Here is a 25,075-nt window from a genome sequence, read left to right on the forward strand (position 1 = left end):
GTACCTACCAAAGAAATACGCTGAGTATGTAGATACTACCTTAAGAAATATAACTGTTGGTGAGAACTTCATTCGTTATTTGTTAAAGGGACAGTCCTGAGTTTGCAGCCATTGTAGGATATTTGCGATAACAGAACCTTGTTGGCGACTACTATTTCATACTAAATACATGTTCTTGTTTAGAATACCAGCGTCTGTCTATCGAATGTGTTTGCGGTCGTATACTAATGTTTGTAGCACTCAGTTTTTACTTAATTCGTGATATATATTTTTTCGTACGTACGAAATTATTAGGAGGTAAAATCCGGTTCAGTCTATTACAAGCATTAGGACAACAACAAACACTTTGTAAATACAGACACTGACATTTTAAATAAGAAATGTAAGTATAATGTATTTAATTTATATGTTACGTCATCGAAAAGGCCCCTGCGCGTGCTTTAACCTCACCGTGGTGCAGGGGTGTAACATTCTCTTTGAGAATGGCCAATACAACACAAATCCCCTTGTTTTCTTCGAGATACAATTGAAATTTTGAGTAAAAGTCAGTATCTATTTGTGATATTTGTATTTTTGCACAGTTCTTTACACTGTTTTTTTAAATTTAAATCTAGAATTTTTATATTGATGTTGATCATCACCTTATTTGTTTGAATTACCATAGTTTGACACCCAATAGCCGATGTATTTTTTGTGCTGGGGTGTCGTTAAACATTCATTCATTCATTCATTCATTCATTCATTCATTCATTCATTCATCGAAAAGGCTCTATTGGTCTAAAACATTTTACAATGGCTGTACACTCAGGACTGTCCCTTTAACATCAATAATACACATACATACGACTGAGTGCTCCTAGGTGATCACCCGGTCTTCACAGCCATGTTTTAATATACATTTTGTACGCATACATACATATTTATATATAAAATAATATAATGTGCACACTGCGGGGAATGGTATGTAGCATCGGGTTACAATCGATAAAATTCTATAGTAAATGAGTAATGCATGCATAGCAATAATATACAATAATAACATATGTCATGTATCAATGATGTCTGTTCTATGCGTGGTAGCAGTTTTCAAATACTTACACAATTTAATTAGCTGTTTTGAATTGTCGCTGGACAGTAGTTGCGTTAATTTAAATGTTGATGGTTTATTATAATAAAAATGTTTAATAATATTTATCTCTTATGTTACTGAAGAAAGGACACACTAAAACAAAGTGATATTCGTCTTCTATTACATTCATATTGCATAGACGACACATTCTATTATTCCTGTCAATATTGTGGTATCTGCCCGTTTCTATAAAGAGATTATGGGAAGATAATCTATATTTACTCAAAATATATTTGTATTTCAAGGCAATAGGTTTCTGAAGATAAGGTTGTAAGCAATAATTATTAACAACGAATTTGCCATACCATCCAATGTATTGCACTGTGGCGTATTTAAGTGAACATGAACCAGATTCCATTGTGATGCAAAGTTACTGCAAGCGAAATTCTGTAAATACGTTTTAGCTGGAAAAGACGTTTAAATTTTATATCAAACCTGGCTTGGGAAGATATGTAAGAAATGAAATACTCGTTGTTTTAAATGGTATCCAAATCGTAGGACAACTTCTTTGGTAATGGTGTGACGTGGCCCATTGGTAAAGCGCTCGCCTGATGTAGATGGAATAGGGTCTTGGCTAGTTATACAAACTCACGACACTCAATTTAATGTGTTTTATTTTGTAGATGAATGTCACGGGGATCCTATAATACCCGTAACTGAATGAAACACGATTGTCCAAATATCTCTCCTAAATGTATATCTATTAGATCTCTCTGTAACGGGCGGTTATACCCGCGTGTGGCTCGTCTAGGTATGATCAGAGATAAGATCTTATATAAAGTATATATAATATAGCACGTTTAGTTCACTAGAAAACACAACAAACACACACTACACTTTGGAATCTGTATTAACCTACGCTGACAAATGTACAGCCGCAGTAGTTAATTAACAACAACCAATAATAACAACCAAGAACTGATCACTTAATTAGTTAATCTCTAGGTGTCTAGTTTACACAATATGCTAATCACTTCACCGTGACACAACACCCACACGTGTGATAATTGAGAAACGCTGCCAGGGGAACTTAATTAATAAAGGAATTACAACTCTATTCCTAACTGGTTAATTTTTAATTAACCCTTACTACTCATTCAGTAATGTGTGATAATTGAGAAACGCTTCTAGGGGAACTTAATTAATAAAGGAATTACAACTCTATTCCTAACTGGTTAATTTTTAATTAACCCTAACTACTCATTCAATAACGTGTGATAAATGAGAAACGCTTCCAGGGGAACTTAATTAATAAAGAAATTACAACTCTATTCCTAACTGGTTAATTTTTAATTAACCCTAACTACTCATTCAATAACCTTGTAATACAGACTTAATACAATAACCTACAGTTTACCTAGCTCCTCTAGGATGACTGGTTAAGCTTTTTATATATATTAGATCAGTGAGCCTACAGTTTACTGCGTCAGATGACCGGCAGCACCGTGTAAATAATATTGGTATAATACAGTATTAAAATATTTAAAGTCACATCAATCACATCAAGGTTATACACAGAGCAGAAAATATATAATTACCAGTCCGGACGGACAGCGATCCCTGGAAGCCTTCCTATGTTTCCCTGCTATCTCTAAAACCCTAGCTATTTATCATAAAACCGAATATCGCCTGGGGGTACATCGCGGCCCTCCCCCTATCAAGTCATATTTCCACAGCGACCACGCCGGCATATTTTTCTTAGAAGCCTAGACTGGTCGTCGCCAGTTAAACCGCACTCGCGGAGGTATTACGTAACTACTCGCCACATGGCCTCCGCATCTGGGCTGGGTGTGTATTAGAAAGTACAGCTCGACGACCGTCGCGCAGAGGTATTACGTAACAAGTTGCCCACCTGGGCTTAAGTGCATATTGGAACTGCACACGGCCCTCTAAAACAATTAATATCGCCACAGGCAAAAACAAAATTAAGAGCATGTCCCGTCACAATGAAATACGTTCTAGTGTTGGTCTTGGCTAGTTACACAAACTCACGACACTCAATTTAATGTGTTTTATTTTGTAGGTGAAATACGTTCTAGTGTTGGTCTTGGCTAGTTACACCAACTCAGAACACTCAATTCAATGTGTTTTATTTTGTAGATGAAATACGTTCTTCTGTTGCTCGTGCTGGTGGCCATTACCGTCGACTATCAGGCAGACGGGTGGCGAGGGATGAGGTTCTAGCGGAGAGCAAAGAGAATTTATCGACACTATCGTACATATAAGTATATAGCGGCGGTCGTGGGCCGCAAGCGAGGTAAGTATTAGTGTAAAGTTAAATTGTTTTGTTCACTAGAGGTCACTGATTAAATACTAGTGATCATCGGCGAATGAATTTCAACCATTTGGAATCGGGGAAAACAAACAAACGACAAAAAACCCCAATTGGTCTGCCAACTCGCATTGATCCTGCGTCAAGGTCTATATGTTCTACTATACCAAATAAAACCCCATAAGCAACACTGTAAACGTATACGTATGTGATTAAGAATACTGCCTGTATTTATAATATATCAACCAAAAGTTAAAGTTTGTTTTGTTAAACGACACTACTAGAGAACATTGATTTATCAATCATCGGCTATTGTATGTCTTTGACATATAGTTTTAGATAGGAAACCCGCTCCGTGTTTCAATTAGAAGCAAGGGATCTTTTATATGCACCATCTTATAGACATGATGGCACATACCATGCCCTTTCATATACCTGTCATGGAGCACTGGCTTGAACCGGAAATAGGTCAATGAGTCCACCGACGGGGATTGATCCCAGACTGACCGCGCATGAAGCGATCGCTTTACCTCTGGGCTACGTCCCACCCCTTATATCAAGCAAATCATGGCCCATTTACATGTATATGAATACTACACCTCTTCCAATGTATTACCTGAGTCGGATGTCATTTGGTGTAGTGCAACCAGTAACCTAGAGTATGTGTGAAACGAGAACACAAGAACTGGCGGGGCGGGACGCAGATCCAGTGGTCGGTCTAGGATCGATCCCCGTCGGTGGACCCATTTGGCTGTTTCTCATTACAGCCAGACCACATTGACTGGTATATCAAAAGTCGTGGTATATACTATCCTGTTTGTAGGATGATTCATATGAAATATCCCTTGCTACTAATGGAAGAATGTAGCGGGTTTCCTCTTTACGACTATATGTCGTAAAACAAAACAAATTTTACTTTCCATGAACTGGCTCTGACGGTGCTATGTTGTCCATCTTAAGCAAACGAGAAAAGATATATCTGGAAGGAAATGTGGTGTGAAATCATTTCGATTTCAGAATTTTAATCTAAATTTTAATTTATAAATGTGAATGTACCTAATACACATTTATGACCTAATACATATTCATGATCTCAATACATATTTATGTACTTGATACATATCGATAAGAAAGCTTAAAGTCGTCATGTTTTATATTTTTACCGTCCCATTTAATTTAATTTTAGAACGTTTGTTTTAGAACTCAGGTTGTTGTCTATAATCTGAAAACTGCCGTCCTCTCTCCCACCCCCCCCTCCCCTCTCTCCCTCCCTCTCTCTCTCTCCACCCCTCCATCTCTCTGTCTCTCCATCTCTCTATCTCTCCCTGTGTGTGTGTCTGTCTAACTCTCTCTTCTCTCTATCACAATACTTATATCTGTAGCAAAATCCAAATAAATGTTTCAGCTATATATCTTTTTTTCCCTTCAGATCTCTTCGAGTTTGACAAAAACGAGGACGGATTTCTGGACCAATCAGAGCTGGAAGATGTCCTGAACACGCGGGAAGTACGTGATGTTTTGGAAAGAGAATATTTGTATTTACGTAGAGTCACACGTCAGTTGACCAACGAAAACGTCAAAATAAAATTAGCTGAAAATATAATACATTTAATGATTTAATGTGTTTTCCCCTAAAGTACTCAGATTTTTAAAGATATTTCGCATTTCATGTTTTATTGATATTCTGGTATGTGCGAGTGCGAATCATTTTTACATGCTCATATACCACTAGAGTTTCGAGCATGTCTGTCCCGGGGCCTGTCTCTGGATAGCCAGGGGCTTGTCCCGTGACAGACAAAAATTAAGCGGACAATTTTGAAATTTACATCCAAAAATTACATAGTGGGCCTTTAAAATTTTGATGCGCATCTCTAATTAATATAATTAATAAAGTAAATTCTACTCATTAAATTTGGTCGCTAGATTAGATCGGGTGGTGAAAAAGAAATTAGATAAGATCGGTGACCTGACTCGGGGGGTGGGGGTGGGGGGGGGGGGGGGTGGCTGGGGGGTGGGGGACGGGGTGGGGGGGTGGGGGGTTAGAGTTGAAAAATGGGCAGAATTTTAAAAATAGCAATTAGTAAAAAAGTTAATAGAATTTAAATAAAAAAAGAGAAAAAAATGTACAAGCCAAAAATAAAAAAGAATTGACTTGCTCGGTCGAATATTTATATAATTTGGAGCATTTTAGAAGGACAGTCCAAAAATAAATAAGAGAAAGAAGAGAGGATCGGACTATTTAATAATATTAAAAAAAAGAAAGTAATTTGGACATAAACTTTCGAACGAAGGTCTAAAAGTTTAAAGTCCGATCTATATGTCCACGTGAGTGGCCTCGTTAAGGCCGTTAGGGTGCACAGCTTGTAGGGACGAGATGGGTTGCATCCCGTCAAGAAAACCTCTAGATTGACAGTCAATAGACGTTGAAGGTGTAGTGCTGTGCTGAAATAAGATCATGAGAAGCCGGATCCGTCTGAACGAGAGTGAGAATCAGACTAAGGTACAGTCCAGTCGTCATGGGTTGGTATAGTGGTGCGGACGGGCCCGATTCCGGAGGATACGAGATGATATCACAATAAAACAAAGTAAAGTCTAGAAAAGAGTAGTAGGGGCCGACCCCGCTTCCTGTTTCTTCTTAGAGTGGGGCGGTCAATCTTCCAGTGCTGCTAGGACAGGCTCGGACATGTAGAGACTAAACGCGAACAACCGTGGCGTTCTGCAGAATGGCCGTCATACGAGTCACGAAAAAAACAAGTCAGCATAGTCAGAAGGAGAAATGACGTGAAGGCAAGGAATCTCGCTAAAGAAGAATCCAACCTAGTGGTGCAGACTGTCGAAACGAGAAGCGTTCCAGCATTCAATCAGTTCCAATGGCCGCATACATCCCAGTAGAAAACTTCACTTCGCTGACAAAAACAACGAAGTGAAGGATCCCCAAGTCAAGCTGCGAAAGCACGTGCAGTGTGCACAAGCGAAACAAACACGTCTTACCGCGTCGAGCTCCAGACTGGGAACAGTTCTGGTATGTAATTGGATTATGTGTAGGTAGCCACAAATCGAAAACAAAATAACTGAGTTTTGGTTACATCTGGGTAGCGATCAACAGCTGAGGAGGAATTGTATATTGGGGGTATCCACATTTGGGCTGTGTTATAGGGCGACATGGAAATACAAAAAGTGGTGGTGATGGGGAAGAACTGTTCGACGTCACCTTAGCTTAATGGTGCAACCCAGTCTTTGACGACATCATGTGTGTGGGGGGTGGGGGTGGGGGTGGGGTTGGATGTGACCCAGTGCTAAAGTGCTCGCCTAATGCGCGGTCTGTCTTGGATCGGTTCCTGTCGGTGGGCCGATTGGGCTATTTCTCGTTCCAGCCAGTGCACCAAGACTGATATATCAAAATCCATGGTATTTGCTGTGCTGTTTGTGGAATGGTACATACAATAGATCCCTTGCTACTAATGCAGAAGGTTTCCTCTAAAAGACTATAATTATGTCAGAATCACCAAATGTTTGACACCCAACAGCCGATGATTAGTCTATATAATCTATCTATCTGTTTAGAGAACTCCAAGGTATCGATGGAGGAGTTTCAAAATATGTTAAAAGAGATGAGTAAACTGGAATAAAGAGAGAGCAAGACGAGGTAAGGACAGTACACGTACACGTACAAGCACACGTACAGGTACACATAAACAAACACACACACACACACACACACACACACACACACACACACACACAAGCACGCACACACATCACTACCACAAACACACATATATACATTCGTACGTGCGCACGTACATACATGAATGTATGCAGTAACACGCAGAGAGAGAGAGAGAGAGAGAGAGAGAGAGAGAGAGAGAGAGAGAGAGAGAGAGAGAGAGAGAGAGAGAGAGGCAGGCAGAAAGACAGACACTGATATTAAATATTATCGTGTTTTCTTTCAGCTGGTTCCAGTGGCGTGTTAAAGATGGATCATCTCTTTAGACAGAAATAAAATGTGTAATTACAAAAACGCTATCACTGTTACTGTTGTATGAAACCATCTCAATCAGGCTTTCAAAATAGGTTTATTCAAGTGGGTGGAACGTAGCCCAGTGGTAAAGCGCTGTCGGTCTAGGATCGATTCCTGTCAATGGGTCATCTGGAATATTTCTCGGTTCTGGTATGTGCTATCCTGTCTGTTGGGTGGTGCATATAAAAGACCCCTTGCTACTAATGGAAAAATGTAGCGGGTTTCCTCTCTAAGACTATATGTGAAAATTACCAAATGTTTGACATCCAATAGCTGATGGTTAATAAATCAATGTGCTCTAGTGGTGTCGTTAAACAAAACAAACTGTCTTTTTTTAATATTAGAAACTTGTAAGTCAAATTTGTGTTGAAATGTTAACTGTGAAATACTCGTAATTGATATTTCTATAATTCAAATTCAGTTATTAATAAATAATGTTCATCTGTTTAAAATATCTTCATTCTTCATGTTCTAATTTTTAAGTTTCACGTGTTACACTGCAGCGGCTTGTAAGAAAACGGGTTTTGTCGTCTCCTGTAAAACATGAAACGTGCAGATACGAAGTTTACTTATTTCAGAGCAGAGCAGAACTATTTTCACATGTTCATATACCACTAAGGTTTCCAGCATGTCTGTGCCGGTGTAATAACCCAAAATGTACCCCCCGCCAAACTATACCCGGCGTATAAACTGGACTAGACCAGAATATACCACGGGGTATAAAACAGGCTACCCCAGAATATACCTCTCTTTTATGAAAACAATAGTTGCTTTTCTTTTAAAACGTTTATTATTATTATTTATTTATTTATTTTGTATCAGGTTAGTAATAAAAAAAATGAGGGTTAGGGGTATAAAACAGGCTAGCCCATTTTAACGCCGGTTATAGTTTAACGGGGGGTATATTTTGGGTTTTACACCGCATCCCGTCCCTGGATAGCCATAACTCTACACGGTAAATCGACGAAATTCTCTATCCATATCGGAATAGTTCTGTAGCAGTCTCAATATTTATATACCCTCCCAGCCTACGCCCCTGATATAAAGCAAAACGTCGTACCAAAGTAGGTAAAAGTCCACTCCTGTAGTAACCTAATTAGTTATATTCACACTTTACGGAGTGTAGCGGTGAATATCCCGACAGTTTAATAGTCACTGTTAACGTGTCACGTGGGAACACACTTTGCTCTACGTCACCACAAGAAAGTACAGCTCAGCTTCGTTTCGCATACGAGCGTAGGGTTTCTTCATGTAGCATTGATACTGGCAGGGTCGGATTTAGACCTTGTGGAGCCCGGGGCACTTCAGGTTCGGGGGCCCCTCAACATAGAAATGAAATTACATGACAAATATAAAAAACGAACTAATTGTATAATTATTACATTTTTTTTGTATATAAAATAAGTCCCTAGTCTGGGGGCCCTTCTGACAGGGGGGCCAGGGCAATTGCCCCCCCCCCTCCTTGCCCCCTTATAAATCCGGCACTGGGTACTGGTTAACAGCATGTAAGTTTGGTGTCATGAGTGGACTAGAGAATTATTAAACTAAAACTCTGTGGCATCAGATTTAGGACAATATCTGTATTTTAGACACAGTAGCTTGCGACCATTTGGTTGTCGACGATTACCAAAGCATTACATAAAGTTTCCTCTAGCCTTCCCCTACATATCAATATCAATAAGGGGAAGGCTGGAGGTCACTCGAGCTAGCAACAGTCGTGCAATCGTGTTTTTTTCCAGAATCGGCACGTGATCATCAAATCTAAGAGATGTACCCTCCGGATGTCGATGTAAGTTATGACAATAAAATCATCAAATCTAAGAGATGTACCCTCCGGATGTCGATGTAAGTTATGACAATACAATCATCAAATCTAAGAGATGTACCCTTCGGATGTCGATGTAAGTTATGACAATAAAATCATCAAATCTAAGAAATGTACCCTCCGGATGTCGATGTAAGTTATGACAATAAAATCATCAAATCTAAGAGATGTATCCTCCGGATGTCAATGTAAGTTATGACAATACAATCATCAAATCTAAGAGAAGTACGCTCCGGATGTCAATGTAAGTTATGACAATACAATCATCAAATCTAAGAGATGTACGCTCCGGATGTCAATGTAAGTTATGACAATACAATCATCAAATCTAAGAGAAGTACGCTCCGGATGTCAATGTAAGTTATGACAATACAATCTTCAAATCTAAGAGATGTACCCTCCGGATGTCAATGTAAGTTATGCCAATACAATCATCAAATCTAAGAGATGTACCCTCCGGATGTCAATGTAAGTTATGACAATACAATCATCAAATCTAAGAGATGTACCCTCCGGATGTCAATGTAAGTTATGACAATACAATCATCAAATCTAAGAGATGTACCCTCCGGATGTCAATGTAAGTTATGACAATACAATCATCATTTTTGCGGGCGGGACATAGCCCAGTGGTAAAACACTAGCTTGATGCATGGTTGGTCTGGGATCGATCCCCGTCGGTGGGCTCATTGGGCTATATTTTGTTCCAACCAGTGCACCACGACTGGTATAACAAAGACCGTGGTATGTACTGTCATGTTTGTGGGATGGTGCATATTTAAAGATCCCTAGCTACTAATGGAAAAATGTAGCTGGTTTCCGCACTGAGACTACATGTCACAGTGCCTAATGTTTGACATCCAATAACCAATGATTAATAAATCAATGTGCTCTAGTGGTGTCGTTAAATAAAAAAGAACTTTAACAGATAACGAGATATAAATATGCTACCTCCACGAAGTTGGGATACCCTTTCCTATTAGCAGCAAGGTTTTTTTTTTTTACATGCAGCATATCAGACATGATACATGTAGTACATACCACTGTATTTGTTACACCAGTTGTGGAGCTGACTGAAATCGACGGCGCAAACCAAACTGTCTAGGGGGTTCGGGGGTATGCTCCCCATAAAACGTTTGAAAAGTAAATGTAATAAAATTAAATTTTCTGCATTCCACAACTAAAAGTAATCTCTACCTTAAGATTTACTACCAATAATATTTTTTATTTAGAATTATTGGGGGGGGGGGGGGGGGGGGGGGGGGCTGGAGATCCCGCACCCTGCTTCTCCGTGCCTGTACGTCGCGCCTACTTAGCTGTTTACATGAGACTCACACATGCACATCAAGTGGATTCGCATCCATTTCCCAGAAGCTTCACGCTTTGACGTCGACGATCCACCAGTATATCAACGAAGCCTCTGTAGCACCCGTAGGGGCGGGAAGTAGCCCAGTAGTAAAGCGTTCGCTTGATGTACGGTCGGTCTGGGATAGATTCCCGTCGGTGGACCCATTGGACTATTTCTCGTTCCAGCCAGTGCTCCACAACTGGAGTAACAAAGGCCGTGGTATGTACTATCCTGTCTGTGGGATGGTGCATATAAAATATCACTTGCTGCTAATCGAAAAGAGTAGCCCATGAAGTAGCGACAGCGGGTTTCCTCTCTCAATATCTGTGTGGTCCTTAGCCATATGTCCGACGCCATATAACCGTAAATAAAATGTGTTGAGTGCGTCGTTAAATAAAACATTTCCTTCCTTCCTGTTGCACACCTGTAGGTAACTACTGAATTGAGCGTCATATGGAACATCGGGGGGTTCGCCCCAACCAGTTACTGAAATATTTGAGATAGTAGCACGCATTTGTGAACATTTCTACTCGAATATATACTCTTCAAAAAAGTAGAGGAATTTAGAATGAACTGTTGGTTGTCATCCCCCCCCCCCCAATTCCTTGATGATTATCATGCATCTATTCCTATGCAGTGATAAGTCTTGATACTTCTTTAATTGTCTGTTATTTCCTACATACCCCTACCTTTTTGAAGGGTATAGGCCTACTTTTATTATAACACCATTGTGCATAGGAAGAAAATGTTTTATTTAACGACGCTCTCAACACATTTTATTTACGGTTATATGGCGTCGGACATATGGTTATGGATTACACATATTTTGAGAGAGGAAACCCACTGTCGCCAATTCATGGGCTACTCTTTTCGATTATCAGCAAGGGATCTTTTATATGCACAATCCCACAGACAGGATAGCACATACTACGGCCTTTATTACACCAGTTATAGAGCACTGGCCGGAACGAAAAATAGCCTAATGGGTCCACCGACGGGAATCGATCCTAGATCGATCACACATCAGGTGTGCGCTGTACCACTGAGCTACGTCCTACCCCTCATTATGAATAGACCACTGATACAAAATGTACACATCGACCAACAACGAAACGCACCAACACACACAGACACACACCAACACACATCGAAACACATACCAACACACACCAACACACACAGACACACATCGAAACACACCAACACCAATGAATGTAAAAGCTTATTACCGTTTAGATAAATTATATGCGTTTTGATTGGTTAATAGCTGATGCACACCACTAATACACCATGTCATTTGCGGGAAAATACAGGATTTGCGGGGAAATACAGAATTGGACGGGGTATACGAAATGTCCAGTGATTTACTCGATGGTTGTACGAAAATACAAGCTGCGAATGAGAGCGACAAAATGTTCTGCAACACGCCTCACTGATTAAATTTGTATTTCCTGAGGTGCAGATTTTGGAGGGGCGTACAATCCCGTGAGCGAGCCTGTCAAAAAAACCGTGTAACGAATTTATTACCTTTTAGATCTTTGCTTTATAATTAAACTAAAATTATACTGACAGTCAAACTTTTAAACAAAGTACACACACATTTTGAGTTTGAGTTTAATATGATAACATAACATGTGATCAAATTCCTCAAAATTTATAGGACTTTTTTTTGGTTAACAAATAACTATGCAAGGTATTTACTGCTTTTTGTTAGTTGTTTGGGTATTAAGAGTGTCAACAAGGATTCCGGTGGTCTCACCCTGAAATCATTTCTTTATTTCTTTCTTCAATTTATTTTCATGCTTATATCCAATTAAGGTTCAAGCACGCTGTCCTGGATACACAACTCGGATATCTGGCATGTCTGGCCAGTGAGAGAGAAGAGGGTGTAGTGCCCTTACACCTACCCACCGAGTCGTTAAAACTCGCCTGAGTGGAAGCCGGTACTGGGCTGCGAACCCTGTACCTACCAGCCTTATGTCCGATGGCCTAACCACGATAACACCGAGGCTGGTTGAAATCATTTCGTACCCCGTGTTTCGCAAAGGGAGACAACTCTTTGCGCCTTATTATCTTGCGTGTTTTAAACGTTTAAATGATTATGTTGTAATCGTATCGGGAAAACAAAATTCAACACCTGCAGCCAAACAAAAATATTTGTTGTGTTATACTAATTTGAAGAACATGTAAAAAAGCATGTCAAGTTATTACTTCAAATATCTTCCTGATAATTAGCCCAAGTTCTAACACGGTAACTGATTACGCAATGCTATATTCTAGCTTTAGTTTTTTAATACGCGAAAAACTACAAGCTAGCGCATGTTTTTGGCCAAACGTGCTCAAGGAAAGCTTCAAATAAACAGAAAAAATACAATTTACCGAGTTGTGGTATTTCCATTCATAATGAATTTTGGACTTTTAACAAATTTAACCAGTGAAGTGTGTTGGAGAAAATGTCGTTGGTCTCATCCGCAGTTTGTATTTTTGTTAACTAGTCGAGTAGAGCACATTGATTTATTAATCATCGCATATTGGATGTCAAACATTTGGTAATTGTGGCGACGTTAGTACCGTGATTTACTCAATATCGACAGGAAAAGTTATTATTGAAATGTTCTAGGATAAATAGAATTCACTACTCGTGTTTTTTTAAGATGTAAAATATCAACCTCGTCTAGTTAATCGGTATTTGTCGAGGCAGATATATATAGATTATTATACTACACACACACACACACACACACACACACACACACACACACACACACCACACACACACACACACACGGCAATGAGTCATTTGTTTACAAGCTAACAATACCTGTATACCTGAACGTAAGGTTTTCACAAGATTTAGTTAAAATGAGTGACGTCAAACTAATTTGTGCTAATGTGATGACGTCATATTATTGATGTAGGCGACTTTAGTACAGTGATTTACTAAATATTGACTGGAAATGTTATTTTAGAAGTGTTATAACTAAATAGAATTCACTACTCGTGTTTTTCAATATGTAAAATATCAACCTCGCCCAGTTAATCGGTATTTTTCGAAGCAAATATATATAGAGATTATTATACTATTATGTGTGTCGTACTGATTTTACGAAACGAGTGTCAGGATTATTGTATTGCCCGAGCGAGAGTGAGAGTAATACATGAATCCTGACACGAGTTTCGTAAAATCAGTACGATTTACAAGCGAGTGTAATAATTTGTTTCAAACATAACTAGGAGACGACGTAAATTCATATATATATATATATATATATATATAGATAGATAGATAGATAGATAGAGAGATAGAGAGATAGAGAGATAGATAGATATAAATATAGATATAAAGATAGATATATAGAAATCAGTAATATTTTGCTCAAAGAGTATGGAATTATATTTTCTTGATTACGTTATCCTACTAAGCGAGCTGTATTATATGGTTATTTTGTTAATCTGTCTCTACTGTTTAGAAATCTTTGTATGTAGAATGTTTTGTTTTGTTGATAAAATGTAATTTAAACTGCATGAATATTCTTCATGGGTAAACATTGCTGTTTTATATATATCTTGAGAAATGTCTGTATACCACTGACATAATCCTGTTATTTCAGACAATATTCCTTTAATTTTTATGTCAAACCAAACTGAAATTATTGACAAAAAGACAACATAAAAACACACTAAACATCATTTGTGTGCTGGTACGACGTATAAATAACATTTTGCAATATCTAGTTGCCTTATTTTATATTTATTTTCTTTGAGATCTGTCCGCGTTTGACACCAACAAGGACGGACATTTGGACGAGTCTCAACTGGAAGACTTCTTAGACACGCGGATGTACGGGAAATCTTGGACAGAGCTGATGACGATGGTGAGTTGATGATTCAGGACATCTCAAACGATCACAAACATAACTATTTACTTGTTTCCACATATATATATATATATCTATATATATCTCCGTGTGTGTGTGTGTGTGTGTGTGTGCGTGTGTGTGTGATTATATACTAAGGAACGACCTTCTTAACGTATCTGTTATTTGGTTTAACAACTATATATCCACCAACGACCTTCTTAACGTATCTGTTATTTGGTTTAACAACTATATATCCACCATCCACCTTCTTAACGTATCTGTTATTTGGTTTAACAACTATATAACCACCATCCACCTTCTTAACGTATCTGTTGTTTGGTTTAACAACTGTATATCCACCATCCACCTTCTTAACGTATCTGTTATTTGGTTTAACAACTATATAACCACCATCCACCTTCTTAACGTATCTGTTATTTGGTTTAACAACTATTATATCCACCTTCTTAAAATCACGGATCGAAGTTTCAGCCTGTGTATGCATTGAAGGTCCTTTATCAAACATTGTGAGATACCACGTATATACCAACAACAATTATGGTTATTTCAGTGAAGGGGTATTTTTTAGAGCAAAATAATAAAATGTCCCTTGTTTGGTAATGTATGGTAACAGGTTCGGTTTTCCCAATATATTTAGTTACATCACGTATAATAATTTGTAGACATCCGCACACACATTTACAAAGAATTGGTTGTGTAACGTAGTTTGTTTATTACCGTACCTTACACACACAAATACGTACGTGTGTCTGCTGGAACTTCTCTCTTTAGAGTTAAAACTCGCAGAAAAATAAATGTAGCATCAAAAGCTACTTTTACACATATTTACGAAGGTATACATGTTTGGTTCTAACATTTATAGCAATACAAATTACATTTATTTCATAAACATCGACATTGTCTTGGCGAAATCAGTTTTTGAGTGACTTGGGGTGTTGTTTTAGGCACATTATACACGTAGTTTCTCCTGCAGCCTCATTGACGTGTTCTTCTTGTAAAATAATAAAAAATATATAAAACAAACAGATGTAGAAAGTAACATTTCCTGCAAAGTGACAGCGAAACCATAAATCACAATCTGATTAAAAGTATCTCTACTGGTCTACCAGTAGATCTAACAACATTGCGTGGATTCCCATGTCAAGGTGACATTTTATCTATAAATGACAATTTAAATATCCACCAATTACACTTCGCCTTTTATAGCGTTATTCGGGAGCATACAAATTCAAAAAATATCGGGCGAGACTATTTATGCAATAGGCGAATTTGTTGGTTTATTTCAACATTGAAAAAACAGGGGGTGGGGAAAGTGCAGTAATAAACTCTGGATTGTTTACTAGTATAAACAGATTTTATTGCTATACCATTACGGTGGGTTTGGGTTTTTTCGTCTTGAAACGAATTTTATATAAAATTTTATATTGAAATTAGTTTCCGGCTTACTTCGTAATTCACCCGAATCATTTCATATACCCTCGGCATAATCCCGAATGTTGGCATGATTTTGCAAGTAAGGCTTTGATTGGTCGAATGAAACTTCAACTGGACATGAGCTCCAGCAGGCTGCTGTTAGATCCACATGTAATAGTGGAGCTCATTTTAATTACATGGCTGTGACGGTACATGCTCTTAAATTTGTTTCGCCTGTGGCGATTTTAATTGTGTTAGAGGACCGTGTGCAGTTTCATTGCACCTAAGCCCAGATGGGCAACTTGTTACGTAATACTTCTGCGCGACGGTCCTCGATCGGTACGCCTAATACACACCCAGCCAGGTGCGGAGGCCATGTGGCTAGTAGTTACGTAATATCTCCGGTAGTGCTGTTTATGGCCAGGAGATTGCTCGCGGTTGGCGACAGCCAGACTGACGATCAGAGAGAAATATACCGACTCTAGTAGAGGTAGAATATGAGATGATACGTGAGGTACCGCCTTGTACCCCCAGGCAAAATCCTGATTTATAATAAATAGCTAGTGTTTTAGAGATATCGAGGAGAAACATTTGGAAGGCGTCCAGGGGGAACGTTGTCCGTTTGGACTGGTAAATATATTATTTCTGCTCTGTGTATAACCTTGATGTGATTGATGTGACTTTTAAATTTTAATACTGTATTATACCAATATTCTTTAGACAGTGTCTTCGGTCATCTGACGAAGTAAATCGTAGACTTCTTGTTCTAACATTATACGAGTATTTGGTAATATAAAGCTTAGCCAGTCATCCTAGAAGACCTAGGTACACTGTAGGTTATTGTCTTTATTGTGATCGGTACCAGTATTAATTCTGTGTTACAAGGTTACTGAATGAGTAGTTAGGGGTAATTAAAAATTAACCCGTTAGGAATAGAGCTGTAATTCCTTTATTAATTAAGTTCCCCTGGAAGCGTTCCTAAATTATCACACGTTACTGAACGAGTAGTAAGGGTTAATTAAAAATTAACCAGTTAGGAATGGTGTTGTAATTCCTTTATTAATTAACTTCTCCTGGAAGCGTTTCTCAATTATCACACGTGTGGGTGTGGTGTAACGGTGAAGTGATTCGCATACTGTGTAACTAGACACCTAGAGATTAACTAATTAAGTGATCAGTTCTGGGTTGTTATTATTGCTGTTATTAATTAACTACTACGGCTGTACATTTGTCAGCGTAGATTAATACAGATTCCAAAGTGTATTGTGTTTTGTTGTGTTTCTAGTGAGCTAAACGTGCTATAATAATATATACTTTATATAAGATCGTAACTCTGATCATACCTAGAGACGAGCCATACTAGGGTTAACCGCCTGTTACAGAGAGATCTAATAGATATACAGTTAGGAGAGATATTTTGATAATCGTGTTTTATTCAGTTACGGGAATTATAGAATCCCCGTGACAGGAGTAGAAAATTGGGGCGCTCGTCCCGGATCTGAAACGGGACATGCATATTTAAAAAAGTATTGTTTGTAAATGGGGGCTTTATAAATTAATTTTACAAATTAACCAGAAGTAGCACGTTGTTCACTAGAAAATTAATTAATAATAAGTGCGTCATATCTAAACATGATAAGAATTTGCTGGATAGGCCTACGCTCAGTGTAGTGGAGATTAAGCGAGCACGTAAGGCCGAGTTAGTTGAAATCGCGGGTGAGCGAGAAATTGATTTAACATCAGCTAAAACCTTAGGTGATATAAAGACAATTATTATCCAGGAAGTTTTTGGTGATAGGCCTGTTATGGAAGACAGTGAGATTGTTCCAGAGATAGAGATAAATGAGTTAAGTGTGGAACAACAATTAGCTTTTAAAAAGCTTGAGTACGAAAGAGAAGAGAAAGAGAGAGAAAGAGAAGAACGTGCATTAAATAGAGAGAGAGAGAAGAGAGAGATAGAGATAGAGATAGAGAAGAGAAAGAGAGAGAAAGAGAAGAACGTGCATTAGATAGAGAAGAGAGAGAGAGACAGAGAGAGAGAGATAGAGAAAGGGAGAGAGAGAGAAGAGAGGGATAGAGATACAGAGAGAAAGAGAAGATAGGGATAGAGAGAAAGAGAGAGAAAGAGAAGATAGGGATAGAGAGAAAGAAGAAAGGAATAGAGAATTCCAGTTAGAAAAATTAAAAGTGGAACATGAGTTAAAGTTGAATACTGAAGAAGTCAGACGAGAAGCCGGAAATGGGTTTAACATGTCGGAGGCTTATAGATCAGTGCCTGTATTTGATGACCAGGAGGTAGATATGTTTTTCCAACTTTTTGAACGGGCCGCTAAGCAGCTAAATTAGCCGCAGTCTAAATGGACATTGTTAGCCGTGTCTAAGTTTAAGGGGAAGGCTAGTGTAGCTTATAATTCAATGAGTGATGAGCGAGCAAGTCAGTACGACCTAGTTAAGACGGCAGTGTTGAGGGCGTATGAATTACGTCCTGAGGATTATCGTTTACGGTATAGCGAGTTGAGAGAAACGCAGGGTCAGTCTTATAGTGAGTTTGTGGCTAAGAAGGCAAGGATGTTTGATAAATGGGTTGTTTCTCATCAGGTAGAGTCATATACCGAGTTACGGGAGTTGTTGATCTTACAGGACATTAAAAATGGATTACCAGTTAGCTTACGTATTCATTTAGAGGATCGTGATGTCAAAAAGATAGAGGAGGCAGGCATAGCGGCAGATGATTACGTGTTAATACACAAAGCTAAGGCAGTACCGGGTAGCTCTTTACAACAGGGTGATAAGAAGAAATTTCAGCCAGGTTTTTCCCGGGAAAGTAACTATCGGGGAGAGTCATGTAGTTGGTCAGCTAGTCAGGCAAGGAATGCACCTGGTGGGCAAAGTAAGGATAGACCTGCATTATCAGCCAATGCACGAACTTTTCGTCCACAGTGCAGTTACTGTAAAAAGGATAACCATCTTATCGGGGACTGTTTTAAAAGGAAACGCGATAATGCGCAAGTGGTCGGTTTAGTGAGGTCAGCTCCGTTAGCGAGAGAGTTAATGGTTAGTCCCATGGCAGAGAAAGTAAATCCGTATGTATCCACTGGTATGGTTTGTGATGTGAAACAAGAGTTGTGTCCTAAGGCAATATCAATCTATAGAGATACCGGGTGTAGTCAGAGTCTGATAACGCAAAAGTGTTTAGCTGGTATTGAAAATTCAGATACAGGACATAGTTTGGCTTTAAGCTCGGTTACTGGAGAAAAAATGGTTGTCAGGTTACATAAGGTTTTCTTGTGTTCGAAGTTTGTGACGGGACCAGTCATTATGGGTGTTGTGAAGGACTTGCCTGTTGAAAACATAGGAGTTTTGTTGGGAAATGATTTGACTAGTCAGTGTTGTCAGCCGAAATGTGACCAACTGTTAATTAAAGACAGCACGTTACCAATAAAAGAGTGTGAGGTTGATGAGATTAGTTATCCTGCGTGTGTAAAGACTAGGGCTATGGCCAGTAGGTTAGCACGGGATCTAGAGGATATTTGTGATTTGTCTGATACGCGTGTGAGCCATGAAATTGGAGTGGATGAGGTTATCAGTAAAATGGTAGATAAGTCAACTGACAAATTAAATGTGGTGGAACCTGTTGATCTCCCGCAGAGGGGAATTGAACCAGTTGTCTTTGATAGAGGGGATTTACCTTGTAATAGACAAGAGTTAATTCTAGAGCAGGGGGCTGATCCAAAATTGTTGGCAGTTCGCACTACCTTGTTAACTGTGGACAAGGGAGTATTAATAAATAAGAGAGTTAGAGATCGGAGGTTGCCGGCGACCGAACTAGCTAGGACGCAACTGAGCCATGCTCAGAACAAAATAAAATCAGAGTTTGATAGGAAGGCTAGGAAGCAACTGAGCCATGCTCAGAGCAAAATAAAATCAGTGTTTGATAGGAAGACTAGGAGTCGGGAATTTAAACCAGGGGATAAGGTGCTGCTGTACCTTCCCATTAAACGGGGTTCTGTGCAGAACAGGTATTTCGGGCCCTATGTTGTGCTCAAACGAGTTAATGAGACAGAGTATGTGATAAACACTCCTGATAGGGTTAGGAAAAGTAGGTATTGTCACATCAATTTGCTAAAAGGTTATTTTGACAGACTGCCGATAGTTCCAGAGAGACCGGTCCAAATTGAGAGACACTCAATTTCCTGTGATGACGTCAAGACTGCGGAGATCAAGTTGGCCAACAGCCAGATTCTAGCAGACTTGAACCCCCAGCGAGCAAAGCTGACTACATTGATACAAGACAATGTTTCCATTTGTCGGGACCTTCCAACGGTTACCAATACCTTAAGCCAAGATGTGCGCTTGGAACCCAACGCTACACCGCGTCGACAGCATGCCTATCGGAGAAAACCTGGTAAACGTGCGACGCTGAGAAAGAAGGAAACGAAGTTCCATTGGTCAGATGAATGCGAGAAGTCATTCAACCGTCTCAAGCAGAGGCGCTACTCGTCTCCCGTGATGGCAGCACCAGACTACCGAATGCCGTTCAAGCTAGCTGTGGGTGCCAGTGACGTGGGTGCTGGAGCTGTGCTGTTCCAAGAAGACGAAGACGGACTGGACCATCCTAATGAAAGCCTCCAACCAGAGAGTTTTGAGGTGGAGTCTTCTTCTGCAAGAATACCCAATTACCATTGAACATATCAAGGGCACATCCAATGTAATCGCTGATGCCCTGTCCCGAAGTTGAACGTTATGATAATGTGTTGACATTCTTTATTTCTGGTTTGTTTATATATATTTTATTTGTATACCAGGGACTCAGAGACTCAGTGTGATTACTGGTAGTCACCTTATTATTACATGTGTTATAAATGCCCGTATGCGTCGGTTAATGCACCCCTTTGTTTTAATGTAGTATATTTCCCTATTCCTAGAGTAGAGGAAATATCCTTTTTGAGGTGGGGGTGTGTGGCGGTACATGCTCTTAAATTTGTTTCGCCTGTGGCGATTTTAATTGTGTTAGAGGGCCGTGTGCAGTTTCATTGCACCTAAGCCCAGATGGGCAACTTGTTACGTAATACTTCTGCGCGACGGTCCTCGATCGGTACGCCTAATACACACCCAGCCAGGGTGCGGAGGCCATGTGGCTAGTAGTTACGTAATATCTCCGGTAGTGCTGTTTATGGCCAGGAGATTGCTCGCGGTTGGCGACAGCCAAACTGACGATCAGAGAGAAATATACCGACTCTAGTAGAGGTAGAATATGAGATGATACGTGAGGTACCGCCTTGTACCCCCAGGCAAAATCCTGATTTATAATAAATAGCTAGTGTTTTAGAGATATCGAGGAGAAACATTTGGAAGGCGTCCAGGGGGAACGTTGTCCGTTTGGACTGGTAAATATATTATTTCTGCTCTGTGTATAACCTTGATGTGATTGATGTGACTTTAAATATTTTAATACTGTATTATACCAATATTCTTTAGACAGTGTCTTCGGTCATCTGACGAAGTAAATCGTAGACTTCTTGTTCTAACATTATACGAGTATTTGGTAATATAAAGCTTAGCCAGTCATCCTAGAAGACCTAGGTACACTGTAGGTTATTGTCTTTATTGTGATCGGTACCAGTATTAATTCTGTGTTACAAGGTTACTGAATGAGTAGTTAGGGGTAATTAAAAATTAACCCGTTAGGAATAGAGCTGTAATTCCTTTATTAATTAAGTTCCCCTGGAAGCGTTCCTAAATTATCACACGTTACTGAACGAGTAGTAAGGGTTAATTAAAAATTAACCAGTTAGGAATGGTGTTGTAATTCCTTTATTAATTAACTTCTCCTGGAAGCGTTTCTCAATTATCACACGTGTGGGTGTGGTGTAACGGTGAAGTGATTCGCATATTGTGTAACTAGACACCTAGAGATTAACTAATTAAGTGATCAGTTCTGGGTTGTTATTATTGCTGTTATTAATTAACTACTACGGCTGTACATTTGTCAGCGTAGATTAATACAGATTCCAAAGTGTATTGTGTTTTGTTGTGTTTCTAGTGAGCTAAACGTGCTATAATAATATATACTTTATATAAGATCGTAACTCTGATCATACCTAGAGACGAGCCATACTAGGGTTAACCGCCTGTTACAGAGAGATCTAATAGATATAGTTAGGAGAGATATTTTGATAATCGTGTTTTATTCAGTTACGGGAATTATAGAATCCCCGTGACAATGGCATAAATCATTACGTCAATGCGTTCGAGAGAAATGCTGCCGAATCGTATTTTCCCGATGTTTCGGATTTGTTATATGTGTGGTTTCTTCTCAAAAATAGTATTAGGCTTCCTTTGATGCCATAATATACTTGTAAAAATATTCTGTCTCTCTTTAGGAAACAACAAGATCTCCATGCAAGAGTTTCAGCAATTCATCAATGAGATAAACAAGATGGAATAAACAAAAAACAAGTCCAGGTGAGAAAAGCTTCAGACTCTCACTCTCTCTGTCTCTCTCTGTCTCTCTCTCTCTCTCTCTCTCTCTCTCTCTCTCTCTCTCTCTCTCTCTCTCTCTCTCTCTCTCTCTCTCTCGTTGATATTAATAAAATACATTTTATTTTTCCAGCTCTTACTCTCTGAATATCGAGAACTGACTTCTTATGAGATGCCATCTGTCTAGACAATAATAAAATTTGCAGCAAAAAATGTGTATTTTTTTTCTTCCAATCATAACCCCAGTATTGCCACGTGGAGACACGTTGTGAGCAACGACCTGTATCATTGTGACCCCCGTTCAAACTGGTATACCGCTATTCATAATATACATAATATATAAACACTAAGGAACGATCTATTTAACAACAGTGGGCTTCTTTAGTCACTAACCAGCCAGTGCACCAAGACTGGTATATCATAGGCCGTGGTATGTGCTATCCTGTCTGTGGGATGGTGCATAAAAAATCTCTTGCTGCTAATGGAAAAATGTAGCGGGTTTCCTCTCTAAGACTATATGTCAAAATTACCACATGTCTGACATCCAATAGCGGATGATTAATAAATCAATGTGCTCTAGTGGTGTTGTTAAACAAAACAAACTTCAACCTTCCAACCCTCTGTAATTCACGAGGAACCACTTGTCGTGTTTGTACTTGTACTTAATATAGTCCGGTTTAAGAAGTAATTCCTGATTAAAAAAGAATAAAACAATACTGAAATGCATTTTCAAATATTTGATGATTACAAGTAGGCTGACCTTTGTAGTAGGGCCTATTTAAATAACTCATTAGTTTGAAGTTATTTGTCAGTGTTAGTAAATCACAATTAGCAAGTGGTATGCTACCTTTTGATTGATCCCAAAATATAAAATAATCATCGAAATATCATTTACAGTTAGTTTTTAATTACTTGGCTGTCTTTGTTAAATTCACTTTCAATGTTTGCTATATATATATATATATATGTATGTATACATGTATATATATATATATATATATATATATATAATATATTCATACATATATATATATATATATATATATATATATATATATATAACGGCAAAAATGACGTGGTTCTCTGGTGGAAGAGTAGACAACTCAACACTTATTGTCAGGTTATATAATATTTTTGCATGAAAGTTAGGAAGTCAGTGCATTTCCTAAAATATAGCAGTCACGAAGGCCTTTCAACACTGTCCTATTTTTCAACATGCAAAAATTAACGGCGATGTGTAACCTTGATATGACTAGTCACTGATGCTGTAAAATGGCATTCGGTGTAATCATGTCTTAACACACGAGCAAACGCGGTTTTGCCTTGCTGGCATCATTTACTGAAATGTGAGAATAATTGTCTGAAGACGAAAAGGCCAATCTTCGTATTTTATACCTCGTGTAACACATAAGACGGTCAGTAATTGGGATATATACAGACCCACTGGTGATGGATGACGTACACAAACTGTGGAGTGTGTTTGTATTGAAGCGAGCCATGATGCTGCTATCATTTATTCTTCTGCTTGACAAGGTTCTCAGTGCCCAGTGGATTACGGCTATTTACGTAGAATCAAAGACTTCTCGAACAAATTCCTTAAATGAATCGTCCATTGATTTATATATACTTCATTTGTTTATTGCATGATTTTTAGACCTTTCATACTGAAGCATTTAAGAGGCGTCTGTTATGATGCATCATAAATGACAGGAAGTAATAGTGCCAGTATTTTGCGAGCTGTAAACAAAAGGCATCACAGAACAGGAATACACATTGCTACTTGAGCACTAGAAAAGGTCTTAAAATATATTTTATTACATTGTTTTATGAAGGCAGTAATGGATATTAATTTCCGGGACGCTTAGCGTTTCTCTAAGCAGAAATAAATAAAGAAAGAAATGTTATTTAACGACGCACTCAAAACATTAATATTTACAGTTATATGACGTCGGATATATGATTAAGACCATGCATATAATGAAAGAGAAAACACGCTGCTGCCACCTCACGGACTAATCTTTTTTATTAGCAGCAATAGGATAGTGCATACCACGGCCTTTGTAACACCAGTTGTGGAGCTGAAATGAGAAATAGCTAACGTCGTGGTTAGGCCATCGGTCTACAGACTGGTAGGTACTGGGTTCGGATCCCAGCCGAGGCATGGAATTTTTAATCCAGATACCGACTCCAAACCCTGAGTGAGTGCTCCGCAAGGCTCAGTGGGTAGGTGTGAACCACTTGTACCGACCAGTGATCCATAACTGGTTAAACAAAGACAATGGTTTGTGATATCCTGCCTGTGGGAAGCGCATATAAACGATCCCTTGCTACCTGCCGTAAAAGAGTAGCCTATGTGGCGACAGCGGGTTTCCTCTAAAAAGCAGTGTCAGAATGACTATATGTTTAACACCCAATAGCCGATGATAAAATAAAAAATCAATGTGCTCTAGTTAAATAAAACAAATTTTACTTTACTTTACGTCTCACCGTTCTCAAAGAAGAGCCATATACATATTGAAAAAACCCCTCTGTATTTCACAATTCATATATCTTTTGTGAAGAACTTAAGAAGGACGTATCGTGATGGGGAGTGGCTGTCATCCTATATATGAAGCACATGGCTGCCATTAACGACAGCAGTCGACCTTGTTAAAAACACCCTTTTGATTCTGTATTTTTCAAAGATACCAATTTAAATTTGATAAT

The 25,075-nt window shown here is 38.8% G+C and overlaps 1 long non-coding RNA gene across 4 annotated transcripts; it reads left to right on the top strand.

The window, feature by feature from the left end:
* The first annotated feature begins 3,203 nt into the window (after window positions 1-3,203).
* Window positions 3,204-22,574, top strand: LOC121376484. 4 transcript variants are annotated; one of them, XR_005958453.1, is made up of 8 exons: window positions 3,204-3,386; window positions 4,831-4,907; window positions 6,966-7,047; window positions 7,355-7,409; window positions 9,162-9,211; window positions 14,361-14,470; window positions 22,273-22,354; window positions 22,503-22,574. It is a non-coding gene; the product is annotated as an uncharacterized LOC121376484 (long non-coding RNA). The 4 variants fall into 4 exon arrangements; XR_005958455.1 differs by lacking the exon at window positions 6,966-7,047 and having other exon boundaries at window positions 3,206-3,386; XR_005958454.1 differs by lacking the exons at window positions 6,966-7,047; window positions 7,355-7,409 and having other exon boundaries at window positions 3,208-3,386.
* The last annotated feature ends 2,501 nt before the right edge of the window (window positions 22,575-25,075 follow it).

This window comes from Gigantopelta aegis, chromosome 6 (assembly GCF_016097555.1).
Source record: "Gigantopelta aegis isolate Gae_Host chromosome 6, Gae_host_genome, whole genome shotgun sequence".
In the NCBI taxonomy this organism is placed as follows: domain Eukaryota; kingdom Metazoa; phylum Mollusca; class Gastropoda; order Neomphalida; family Peltospiridae; genus Gigantopelta; species Gigantopelta aegis.